The 13,816-nt window shown below is 42.1% G+C and overlaps 1 pseudogene; it reads left to right on the forward strand.

Annotated features, from left to right (window-relative positions):
* Positions 1–6,891: 6,891 nt before the first annotated feature.
* Positions 6,892–13,816, forward strand: part of LOC137352885 (zinc finger protein 665-like) — a 31,410-nt pseudogene continuing 24,485 nt past the window's right edge.

Genomic DNA, 13,816 nt, shown 5'->3' on the forward strand with positions numbered 1-13,816 from the left:
GCTGTCACTCTTAGTTTTACCCATCCCTTCCTGAGGTCAGGGAATCCTATTTACTCAATTTTTCACTCTAATTTTTGTGCCTTTATCTATCCTTCGGTCTTTTCAATGCTGAGGACCCGGAGTGTGGAATTTCTTCCCTTTTTCTGTAACCTCACAGGCTAAAATGAGGTTGACGCGCAGTTAAATACTTTACTTTTAGCAGCAATGTAGAATGTTTATGGTACTATTGTCTTTTCTTCTGACTTTCCCTCAGACTAACAGCACCTGAGGCACTTTCTCACTAAAAGTATTGGTGCCAGCTTGTGTTTCTCCTCAGGATATTTTTGTTCCTTTCCTTGACAGAAATAAGTTATCAAACAAATGTGTAAAATCTGAAACACAATTTATGAACAGAATTTACCTTCTACCATTCAAGATAACAATGAATGGATTTATAAAAAAATCCTCACAATACAAAATTATTCGAAACTAATTTTCCTATTTTAGAAATCAGAACTAGAAATATTCTTTTTTGCATGGATTTACCATTTTTCTTTCCTCATCAATTTATCATTTAAAATTTTTTAAAGACCATCAATGAAACGTAACTTAAAATTATTATAAGAAAATATTCGTTCAATTTCTGACTAGCAGTTTGTTGGAATGATGAAGTATTTTTTTTTTGTCGTCTGTTGTTATTCTGAGACTTTGAATTGTTGAGATTTGAATAGTGACTGCAACTGCCCTGACATATTTGTTGCAGCTGCAACGTCTGAGTGTTTGATCTAAGAGTTTAAGATGAACTTCGATTTGTTTTGGCCGTCCGACGCAGCCGGTTAAAACTCCCCGCTTAGCCACACCCTCTCCCCGCTGCAACCTCCCGCTTTCTACCGAACGCCCGGCGACGCCGCCTCTATTTATAGCATGGACCGCCGGCCAACGGCCGGCCGCGAGAAGGGTGGCACGTGACTCTCGCTCCGCCAATCAGAGCCCTGCCGTTGACGGTTGAGAGCCGGGCGCGAGGTGACCGCGCGGCCAGGCAGGCGGAGCACGCGCCCTTTCCACACAAAAAAAAAGGCGCCAAAACCCTCACAGTTCCACCAGGGTGACGGGGAAACACGAGGGCTCAATGGGAAAGAAAAAAAAAGACAATCTTGACATTTTATTATGTCAGACTTTTGAAGTGTAGTCACTGTTGTAAAAGAGGAAATACCAAAAGACTTGCAGGTTGATAGGTTAATTGGCCATTATAAATTGCCCCTAGTGTAGGTAGGTGGTAGGGAAATATAGGGACAGGTGGGGATGTGGTAGGAATATGGGGATTAGTGTAGGATTAGTATAAAATGGGTGGTTGATGGTCGGCACAGACTCGGTGAGCCAAAGGGCCTGTTTCAGTGCTGTATCTCTAAACAAACCTAAACTAAACTACCCCATTATTGGCTGGCCCGAACTTTCACGAGGGTTAAAATAGGCTGAGTGTGTATGTATGTGTGTGAGTGCGTGGAATGTGGCAACTTGCACACTGCCATGTGGGAATATGATGTTCTTGCGATAACGAAGACCTGGCACAAAGAATGGCAGGACTGGGCATTAAATATTCCTGGATGCAGGGTGTCCTGGAAAGAAAGGAAGTGGGGGAAGAGGTGGCAGTATTGATTGAGGAGCACACTGCAGTGCTGGAGAGAGAGGATGTCCCAGAGGGGTCAAGGACAGGATATATTTGGCTAGAGCTGAGGAACCAAAAAGGGGCAATTACATTGCTCTGTGTAGTTTATAAGCCAACAACTAGTGGGAACGATGTAGAGGAAAACATTTGCAAAGAAAATTATAGAGAGGTGCAAGAATTATATTGTAGTTACAATGGGGGTCTGTAATTATTCGAATATAGACTGGGATAGTAATAGTGTAAAGAGCAGAGTGGGGCAAGAGTTCTTAGAGTATGTTCAGGAAAATTTTCTACAACAGTATATTTCCAGTCTAATGAAGATGGAGGTGGTTCCAGACCTGGGTCTTGGGAATAAGGTGGGCCAAGTGGATCAAGTATCAGTAGGGGAACATTTGGGGGACAGTGATCATTGTATCATAATGTTTAGATTGGCTATGGAAAAGGACAAGCAGCCTTACAGCTCCAGCAACCCGGGTTCAATTCTGGACACTGCCTGTGTGGAGTTTGCAAGTTCTCCCTGTGACCGCGTGGGTTTCCACCGGGTGCTCCGGTTTCCTCCCACAGCCAAAGACTTGCAGGTTGATAGGTAAATTGGCCATTATAAACTGCCCCTCACGTAGGTAGGTGGTAGGAGAATTGAGGGAAGGTGGGGATGTGGTAGGGAATATGGGATTAATGTGGGATTAGTATAAATGGGTGGTTGATGGTCGGCACAGACTTGGTGGGCCGAAGGGCCTGTTTCAGTACTGTATCTCTAAAATAAAATAAAAAATCCAGAGTAAGAATAATTAACTGGGGGAAAACCAAGCTAATGAGGTAAGAATGGATCTGGCCCAGATAAATCGGAAAAAAGATTGGCAGGCAAAATGGTAACTGAAAAATGGGCTGCCTTTGAAGAAAAGATAGTTCGGGCAGAGTCAAGGCACATTCCCACGAAGGGGAAATGTAGGACTAACAAATCCAGAGCTCCCTAGATGACAAAAGAGATAGAGATTAAGATGAAGAGGAAAAAGTGTGCTTATTCTAGATGTCAGATGGATAATACAACAGGGAACCAGGCTGGATATACAAGGTTCAGATGGCAAGTGAAAAAGTAAATAAGAATCAATGAGAGTGTAAGAAAAGAGACTGGCAGCTAACATAAAAGGGAATCCAAAAGTCTTCCATTGGAGTTAAAAATAGTAAAAGGGTGGTGAAAGGAGGAGTGGAGCCGATTAGGGTCCGAAAAGCATGGAGGCAGAGATGTTAAATGAATATTTTGCATCTGTCTTTACCATGGAAGAAGATCATGATGAAAGAGGAGGTAATTCAGACATTTGAAGGGGTTAAAATTGATAAGGAGGAGGTATTGGATAGGCTGCCTTTATTAAAGTTGCTGAGGCACCAGGACCGGATGAGATACATCCAAGTGAGTGAAGTGATAATGGACATTGCGGAGACACTGGCCATAATTTTCCAGTCTTCCTTAGACTCAGGGATGGTGCCAGAAGACTGGAGAGTGACAAATGTTACACCCTTGTTCAAAAAAGTATGTAAAGATAAGCCCAGCAACTACAGCCCAGTCAGTTTAACCTCAGTGGTAGGGAAGCTTCTTGAAATAATAATTTGGGACAAAATTAATAGTTACTTGGGCGAATGCAGGTTAATTGTGGAAAGCCAGCACGGAGTTGTTAAGGGCGAATGGTTTTTAATGAAATTGCTGGAGTTTTTTGATGAGGTAACAGAGAGGGTTGATGAGGATAATGCTGTTGCTGTGATGGACATAGTCTTCCAAAAAGCACTTGATAAAGTACCACCCAACAGACTCGTGAGCAAAGTTATAGTTCATGTAGTATAAGGGACAGTAGCCACATGAATATGAAATTGGCTGAGTGACAGGAAACAGAGAGTACTGGTTAATGGATGTTTTTCGGACTGGAGGGAGGTTTGTGGTGGAGTTCCCCAGGAGTTAGTGTTAGGAACCTTACTCTTCCTGATCTATGTTAATTACCTTGAACCAGGTCCACAGAGTACAATTTCAAAATTTACAGATGATATAAAACTGGGAAGCATTGGGAAAAGTGAGGAGGAGAGTGTAGAACTTCAAAAGGACATTGGTCGGTGGAATGGGCGCGCAAGTGGCAGATAAATTTGATGCAGAGAAGTGTGAAGTGATTCATTGTGTTAGGATAAATGCAGAGAGACAATATAAAATAAAGGGTACAATCCTAAAGGGGTGCAGATGTGCATAAATCATTGAAGGTGGCAGGACAGGTTGAGAGCACGGTTAATAAAGCATACAGTATCCTGGCCTTTATTAATAAGGGAATAGAGTACAAGAGCAAGGAATTTATGTTAAACCTGTATTAACCACTGGTTTGGCCTCAACTGGAGTATTGTGTCCAGTTCTGGGAGCCACACTTTAGTAAAGATGTGAAGCCATTAGATAGAGTGCAGGAAAGATTCACGAGAATGGTTCCAGGGATGAGGAACTTTAGTTACAGATGGGGAGAAACTGTTTCCACTGGTAGGAGGGTTGTTATCCAGAAGACACAGATAATTTACAAAAATATCAGAGAAGGCGAGAAGTCTTTTTACGCAGAGAGTTATGATGTGAGGTGCACTGCCTTAAAGGCTGGTGGAAGCAATTTCAATAATAACTTTGAAGACTGAGTTGGATATTTGCTTGAAAAGAAAGAAATTGTAGAGCTGTGGGGAGGAGTGGTAGTAATAGGATAGCTCTTCCAAGAGCTGGCACAGCCTTCTCCTGTGCTGAATGATTCTTTGCTAATTGATTGTGCGACTTTTGTGTTGTGACAGGGTAAGGAGGGCACATGAAAGCTTGAGGTGCAGCTAAGCTTTGTATATGATTCAATGTATCCCTATCAGGACAGTAGGCGAGGCATTTCAGTTTTAGTACACTTGGACTGGGGAAAGGGTGAATTCAGCAAGTGTTCCCTTTCCTGATCCTGCTACAGTGACTCTTTGGTGTATCAATTATCTTCGCTTGTTGTCACTGTCGTCTCTGAGATAAAGGTTGTATCCACAGGAGAATGGGAACTGAGGTCAGGAACTGCTCCCTTAAAAAATCATCCTGTTACTTTTCAACTTAAGAAAGAACAGCACTCCTATAAGTGCTTTTGATGTGTTGGTGGCGTTCCACAGCTCTTTACAGCCAATGAATTACATTTCGAAGTGCAATCACTGATATACGTAGGCAAATAGGACAGCACAGACTGCACACAGCAAGTTCCAACAACAGCAAAGAGATAATTGGTCTGATAATTGGTGGTGTTGGTTGGTGGATAAATGTTTTCCAATACAACAGGAAATCTCCTTTCCCTTCTTACTGTTGTGCCATGCGATTGTAGTCTAAATTTTTTCCCAAAAATATTTTATTCATAAAAGTTTGTTTAAAAAAATAATACAACAGTTCAGAACAGTTCAAATTTGACATTTCAGAAAGTACAATCGTGATCAGATTCCTTCGATACAGAACATGAGTTGCCTCACAACTCTTGCCATTCCATTTTATATGCAATGTACATTTGCATTGCAGAGCAAAAACATATTTTGGTGCCTACAGCCAGAGAGGTTTTACACAGGTTCCAGCCCCATAGTATACTATGGCAGGAGGGCCTTGCACAGTGAGCCTTTGCAACAGCTACCCTAAGCTTTAGTGCATCCCTCAGCACGTAGACCTGGATCTATCTTAAACAGACAAGGATACAGATTAGCCTGGTTTGAAAGATGGCACCTCTGACAGTGCAGCACGGCAATGTCAGCCTGGATTGCCTACACGACTCTCTGGAGTGGCACATGAACACGAGAATGCGAAGTCCTGAGCCAAGGCTGACAGAGGTTATCATACTTTGCGTCACAAAACACAATAATACTGCCACCCTGCACATTTGTTAGGTTTTTGCATATTGCCAACATTTTCTAACATCTATCTGCCCGTCAAGGCTGTGTTACGCACCCCCTCCCTCCCCCGCCATCCCTACTGAGGTATTTCCCTCATATCTCTTTTCAGGTAGTGTTACCCCCAATCACCACTGAGAGATTGTTCACCCACACCTCCATTGACGCAGGGTAACAACCCCACTCCCACTGAGTCTTTGTTACACTCACAACTCCACTGAGTCAGAATTACAGCCCCACCTACACTATATCATTGTTCCTCTCCATACCTCCATTGATATAGTATTACACCCCCACCAACACTGAGCCATTTTCCCCCCCCTGCCTCCATTGAGACAGTGTTACACTCCTACCCACACGAAGACATTGTTTCCCCCACGCCTCCATTGAGGCGATGTTACATTCCCCACCCCCCCCACCCCACACCTTCATTGAGACAGTGTTGCACCCCCTGTACCCCAGCTGAAGCAAGTTTGCCCCAGTACCTCACTGAGGTAGTGTATCTTCCCACACCAGTGATTGAGGCTGTTCCCTGAAACTCCGAGACAGCTTATCCTGCCCACGAAGGTATTATTCTCCCACTGCTGTCAAGGCACTCTCCCATTTCCATCTCTTTCATTCTCTCTTCTATACATTCGACCAGTCATTCCCCTGTTCTCTGACCTTAATTAACTCGAGACTGCCCAATGTCAGGGAAAATCAACCACATAAAGTTATATATAATAAAGTTATATCCATTTTTATGGGTTTTATAAATATATATGCTTTTGTGAATCTTCATTTTATTACAAAACTTACTTGGAGTAGCTCAAGCTGAATAATTGAGCATTTATGAAGAAATAATGAGGCTCATTGCACTGCTAAGGTAACTCCCAGACAGGTCCCCCACTCTTTTATTCAACAGATGCTGTTTAATTTCCTCTCCCCTGTTTTAACAAAGCTGGTTTTTACACTGGTTTATAACAATTCCTGAAAGGGTGATGATGTGTCCATTGATCCTTGGAGGAGTTCAGAGACTGAATCCATGAACCTTGAAACATTTGTTAGTACTGTTTTAAATATGCAATGCCCTATTGATGAGTTCTGCCTCCTCATCTCACCTCTTTTACCAGAGGAGGGTTTCAATTCACAATATGAACATCCTAAGAGCCCAGTTTAATACTGAAATAACTACAAATTGTACTTCCAATAGAAAATTCTAGATGTTTCATTACTCTGACAATTTTCCTTCTTCCATCTCCAGCAAATCAACAAATGCATCAAGATGAGTGCCATCCTTGCCCTCATTGCAATGTTGCATTTATCACGTAAGATTTCCTTCAGAATCACATCAGAAGACATCCTGAATCCTGTGGACAAAGTTCAGCAGGACAATCTTCATCCTCCAGGAAAAAGTTCTTTTGCAATTCAAAAATGAGCGGCGTTCGTTCACACAATCTGTCCAGCGGATAAAATTTATAAAATCAGGTGATCACTACCTACGCCAGCGGATCCACACAAGAGAGAGGCCGTATAAATGTACTGAATGTGGAAAGAGTTTCACACAGACAGGGCACCTCCAGAAACATCTGCGGATCCACACAGGAGTGAGGCCATATAAATGTACTGAATGTGAAAAGAGTTTCGCAGTATCAGGGAACCTCCAGAAACACCAGCGGATCCACACAGGAGAGAGGCCGTATAGATGTACTGAATGTGGAAAGAATTTCTCAGTGTCAGGCAGCCTCAATAATCACCAGTGGATCCACACAGGAGAGAGGCCGTATAAATGTACTGAATGTGGAAAGAGTTTCACACAGACAGGGCACCTCCAGAAACATCTGCGGATCCACACAGGAGTGTGGCCCTATAAATGTACTGAATGTGAAAGGTGTTTCACAATGTCATGGCACCTCCAGAGCAACCAGCAGATCCACACAAGAGAGAGGCTGTATGAATGTACTGAATGTGGAAAGAGTTTCTCAGTGTCTTGGAGCCTCCATGGACACCACTGGATTCACACAGGAGAGAGGCCGTATGAATGTACTGAATGTGGAAAGAGTTTCTCAGTGTCAGGGAGCCTCCATAATCACAAGCGAATCCACAAAGGAGAGAGGCTGTATCTTATGTACTGAATATGTAAAGAGCTTCACAAAATCAGGGAGCCTCCACAGACACCAGCAGATCCAGACAGGAGAGAGGCCATATAAATGTACTCAATGTGGAGAGAGTTTTTCTTATATCTATCAGCTGAAAGTTTGCATTTGCTTTGAAACCTTTCATCATTGTGGGGAAGTTCTCAAGGATTCAATCGCTTTCAAAGTCCACATGAGGAAATGTTTTGAAACATAATGAAGAGAATAGTAACCAATTCATAATTTCACTCTGCTTGAATATTTCATTCTATTTGAATAGCCTTGAATAGTTATCTCAAACATTGCTATTATTTAGACTTTTAACCTTTCACTCTTTATGATATTTTTGTGTGGATAATGATGGAGTATAAGGGTAAATTCCAGGATTCCTCATGTCCCGTGTGGGTTGGAGATTTGGGGCTATGTTGTTGTCGCCCAGTGTCTGATCCACTCACCCTGAAATTGTATCTTCGGACTGGCATTTCAAAATATTCCTTCTGATACAAACTGCAGAATGTGTTTAATCTCTGTGTCGCAGGCCCTTTGTTCTGATGGTGAAAGGCTGCTGGGATGAATGCTGTCTTGATGCAGTCAGGTTGCGTCTGCATCAGTAAAGGTGCCATAATGTATGGTGTTAATAAATATAGTGACTGAAACTACAACCACTTTGATGCCGCAAGTGACGAAGATGATTCTGTCCTGTGGACTCACTACTCCAGTTACTTTTCTCAAACACCTGCTCCCCAAGATACCTTTCATTGTTTGGCATGAGATTTCTTCAACAGATGATCAGTAAAATGCTGCTGTTAGAGATTTCAAAGCTGAAGGAAGTGTCGACAAAAGTTCAAGCACAAGCTGGATTTGAAAATTGAAAAGTTGAATGTATTCCAATGTGTAATTAACTTGATGCAGGCTAGTCATGCTGAAATGTGCTTTAAGTTGTATGAATCTGTATTGTATTTAAGAATTTGCAAACTGATCTGTGTCTACATTGTCCAAGTAAAATCTGCGCTGATGTTCAACATTATTGGAATGTTATTAAACAAGAAAATTGTGGTCTGATTGTCATTGAGCAGTTTTTTAAAAAAATGCTCATATATTTTAGCCTCTATCTGGTCATCGATAGCTTCTGATGGCATAAGATTGTAAGTCTGAGCCTGTTTTAAAGTGACGAAACCGTGTGTAATACAACAACAGGAAAGGATAAACCATAGAGTCAGAGAGCCACTTATGGCACAGAAGGAGGCCATTCGGTCCATTGAGTCCATGCCGACTCTCCATGGAGCTATGCAGTCCGTCTCACTCCTGGCCGCTTCCCCATAGCCCTGCAAGTCTCTGTCTCTGAGGTGGCTGTCCGACTTGCTCTTGAAGACATTGATAATCTTCGGTTCCACCACCCATGTGGTTGGCGAGTAAAAAAGTGCTTCCTTATATTCCCCCTGAATCCTTTGCCCAAAACTTTCAATCTGTGTCCCCTTGCCTTTGTGTCATTTGTTAATGGGAACAGTATTTCCTTGTCTAACGTTTCTAAGGCTGTCATAATATTGTATACTTCTACTAAATCTCACCTCAATTTCCTTTGTTCAAAGGAGAACAAAACCAGCTATTCCAATCTTAGCTTTCAACGAAAATCCTCCAGCCCTGGAACCATTCTGGTAAATTTCCTCTGCACCCTCTCAAGGCCCCTCATATCCTTCCTGAATTATGGTGAGTATAATAATCAAGTTGGGGTGTAACCAGAGCTTTATAAAGGTTCAGCATAACTTCCTTGCTTCTATACCTCTATTTGTGAAGCCCAAGACCCCATATGCTTTACTCACCACTCTTTCAATCTGTCCTGCCATCTTCATGTACATGCATCCCTCTGCTCCTGCACACTCTTTGGAAATGTGCCATTATGTATATATTGTTTCTCCCTATTCCTTCTACCTGAATACATCACCTCACACTTGTCGGTATTAAATTCCATCTTCTACCTGTCTGCCCATTCCAGTAGCCCGTGTCCTCTTGCAAGCAATTCGTATCATCCTCACTATTTGCCACACCTCCAAGTTTTGCGCCTTCAGCAAATTTTGAGATTCTACTCCTTATTCCAAAATCCAAGTCATTTTTTATATAGCAAAGAAAAGTAGTGGCCCCAGCACTGACCTTTGGGGAACACCACTGGCTACCATCCTCCAGTCTGAAAAACAACCATTTAATACAACTCACTGTTCTCTGTCCTCAAATCAATCTTTTATCCAATTGGTCACTGACTCTCCTATTCCATGAGTCTTAATTTTGTTAATCAGTCTTTAATTTGGTACTTTGTCAAATTATTTCTTAAAATCCATATTGCCAACATCCACTGCATTCCCTGCATCAAGAATCTCTGTTACTTCATCAAAACAATCAGTTAGATCGGTCAAGCACAATCTGTCTTTTACAAGTCCATGTTGGATATTCTTAATTAATTCAAACCCCTCTAAGTTTGTGTTGATATTTTCCTTAATTATTGTTTCAAAAACCTTGCCCATCACTAGTGTTTAACTGGCCTGTTGTTGCTAGGATTGTCCTTACACCCTTTGCCATCTGGATAAATTCGGAAAGATCAGTGCAACTCATGGGCTTCTGATGTAATTTTAAACTAAAAGTGAGATCTGAGTGAATGATTTAGGTCAGGCATTCGACTCACTGCTGTAAGTTTGCGAATACAATCAAAGTCAGCAGTTGGCATCAGTGGTCAAACCTGGGTCCAGGAACACCACTCCTTAAATACCGACAGTGCTGAGTGAGTGGAAGGTGTAAGCATTAGAGCCCAGAAGAATCAAATGCCACCAGCACAAAATCAACACTGTAACCCAAGCTCGGAAATTCCCATATGCGATAGGTGATTTTTCATGCCAAATAAATGCTGAACAAAATTCAAAGGAACAGTGAATGTTTCACTCTGTTCCAATTTGCATACACCTCACCCCAAGTAACATTGGCTGGAAGTTTGAGAAATCCATTATCAAAATCCTGCTGGCCATCTACCATCTTTGTTGTTGGAGAAGAGAAAAACAAATGAAGAGCAGCTGAGTAGAAAACAAAACATGGAAGTCTGAAACAAAAACAGAAAATTCTGGAAATACAAAGCTGCCCAGTCGACAACTGTACGTAGAAATAATAGGTAAATTGCTTAAATTTTCCTTTGTCACACCTGATGTGTTAACAGACTGACTGGAAGGCTAAATACTGGCAACATGAAATAAATTTGATGGGGTGGAAGCCAGTGAATTTTACAACCACCTTATTAATGTATTGTCAATTTATCATTGTGCTCAGCTCTCCACATGTATACAAAGGATTTTTCTCATCTCATCTCCTGATCTAGATTGGCCCTTTACCCATTAACCCCAGACCAGTTTAAGTTAGTAAATGTGTATGAGAACATGGAGTTGGGATAGGATCTGGCACATCAGTGATGCCACTACAGCAGATTAGCCAGCTGAGTGTTAAGAATAGCCATTTGGGAAAGGTATTGAAGGATTTCCAGAACTTGAGGAGCACTAACCCAGTCATGAATCAGCAACAACACAAACCTGCATTTATATACTGCCTTTAAGTGAGTAAAATGTCTTCAGGTGCTTCATGTTATTAGACACTATTTGGCACTTAGCCATGTAAGGAGATATTAGGACAGATGATCAAAACCTTGGTTAAAGAGGTAGGTTTTATAGCGTGTCTCAAAGAAGGAGAGAAAGATGGGGAAGTTTCGGGAGCGTATTCCAGAGTTTTGGGCCTTGACTGCTGAAGGCAAATGGACGAAGGGAATTAGGGGTACAGGAGAGGTCAGAATTGGAGGACTGCTGAGTCCTCAGCTGTTAGTTGGGCTGGAGGAGATTACAGTGAAAGGGAAAGGCAAGGCCCATGAAACGATTGGTGCACAAAGATGAGAATTTTTAAATTGAGGTTTTGCTGGACCGGTGCCAATGTAAGTGGGTAAGCACGAGGGTGACAGTTGAATGGGACTTGGTACGATTCAGGAAATGGCAGCAGAGTTTTGGATGCGAAGGGTGGAAGATGAGAGTCTGTCTGGGAGAGCCTTGGAATAGTCAAGTCTGGATGTGACAAAAGCATGGACTTTTCAGCAGCAGACGGGCTGAGGTTGGCGTGGAGACAGCTAACGTTACAGAGCTTGAAGTAACCTTGGTGATGGAGCGGATATGTGGTCAGAAGCTCAATTCAGGTACAACTCAAACACTGAGGTTGAGAACAGTCTGGTTAAGCCTCAGACAACGGCCAGAGAGGAGGATTGATTTGGCCAGGGAACAATATTTGGCGGGTACTGCAAACAGTAGTTTTGATCTTCCCTATATTTAATTGGAGGAACATTATGCTCATTATTTTGTATCTCTTCAATGTCTATCTGGAGGAAGAATTAACATTCAGTTGAGCAAACTTACTTTGGTTAATCTACCTAAACCTTATATTTGCTTACCATCTTAATTATAATGGGTCAGGTTCAACATTGACACTGTCACTTCCTTCTGTTGCTGCTATTACAGTTTCAACCTCACCAGCTGTTCCTTCAGGTAAAGGAAATGCACAAGTGGCACATTGGTCAATTTGGAAGGCAATTACAGAGATGTGCAAGAATTATAGAGTAGTTACAATGAGGGACTTTAATTATCCTAATATAGACCAGGATACTAATAGCTGTCACGCTTGTGGGAAGTGCAGCGATGGAACTACTAAAATAAACTGTAGAGTTATTAGAAAAGCATTTAAAAGACTGGTACATTTGCCTTCAGCAAGATGGAGGGCAAAGTCACATGATACCCCATTCTCCTGCACTGAAATACCCATTTGTGTCTGCTAGAACTAAAACTCATTAACCCCGTTGAGACACTCAAGACTAGTGTTAAAACTTAATGAGGAGGAGGTTGAGTCTTATTTTATCTCCTTGGAGATAATAGCTACTAGACTAAACTGGTGAAAAGAACATTGGACTATACTCCTGGAAGGCCGAATTGGTAGGTAGGATTCGCAAAATGCTTTCTGTGGTGTCAGAAGAGAGTTCTTCTGACTATGAACAAACCAAAAGGCAATTCTAAATGCCTATGAGTTGGTACACAAAGCCTACTGACAGAAATTTTAAAACACTAGGAAAAGACCTGCCCAGACTGAACAGGAGGAAGGTTTGTAGTGGAGTTCCCCAGGGGCCAGTGTTGGGACCCTTGCTTTTCCTGATATATTAATGACCTAGATTTCACGTACAGGGCACAATTTCAACGTTTGCAGATGATACAAAACTTGGAAGCATTGTGAACTGTGAGGAAGATTGTGCAGAGCTCCAAAAAGACACAGACAATTTGATGGAATGGGCAGACCAGTGACAAATGAAGTTCAAGGCAGAAGAATCTGGAGTGATTCATTTTGGTAGGAAGAACAAGGAGAGACAATATAAAATAAAGGGAGCATAGGGACCTGGGTGTCTTTGTGCATAAGTCATTGAAGGTGGCAGGACAGGTTGAGAGAGCGGTTAATAAAGCATACAGTATCCCGGGCTTTATTAATAGGAGCATAGAGTACAAGAGCAACAAAGTTATGTCGAACTTGAATAAGACACTAGTTCGGCCCCAGCTGGAGAACTGCATCCAGTTCTGGGGGCCGCAATTTAGGAAAGACACGAGGCCATTGGAGAAAGTACGGAAAAGATTTACGGGAATGGTTCCAGGGATGAGGAACTTTAGTTATGAAGATAGACTGGAGAAGTTAGCACTGTTTTCCTTGGAGAAGAGAAGGCTAAGAGGTGATTTGATAGAGGTATTCAAAATCATGAGGGGTCTAGACAGACTAGATAGAGAGAAACTGTTCCCAATCATGAAAGGGCCGACAAGGGGAAGCATAGATTTAAAGTATTTGGTAAGAGATGCAAAAAGTGGCAGGATGAAATACTGTTTCATGCAGAGAGGTTAAGGTTTGGAATGCACTGCCAGAGAGTGTGGTGGAGGAAGATTCAACTGAAGCATTCAAAAGGGAAATAGACAGGAAATAATTTGAAAAGGAAGAATATACAGGGTTACGGGGAGAAGGAGGGGGAATAGAACGGAGTGAATTGCTCTTTTGGAGAGCCAGTGCAGACACAATGGGCCAAATGGCCTCCTTCAGCACTGTAACAATTCTGTGATTC

Source organism: Heterodontus francisci, chromosome 39 (genome assembly GCF_036365525.1).
Source record: "Heterodontus francisci isolate sHetFra1 chromosome 39, sHetFra1.hap1, whole genome shotgun sequence".
In the NCBI taxonomy this organism is placed as follows: Eukaryota; Metazoa; Chordata; class Chondrichthyes; order Heterodontiformes; family Heterodontidae; genus Heterodontus; species Heterodontus francisci.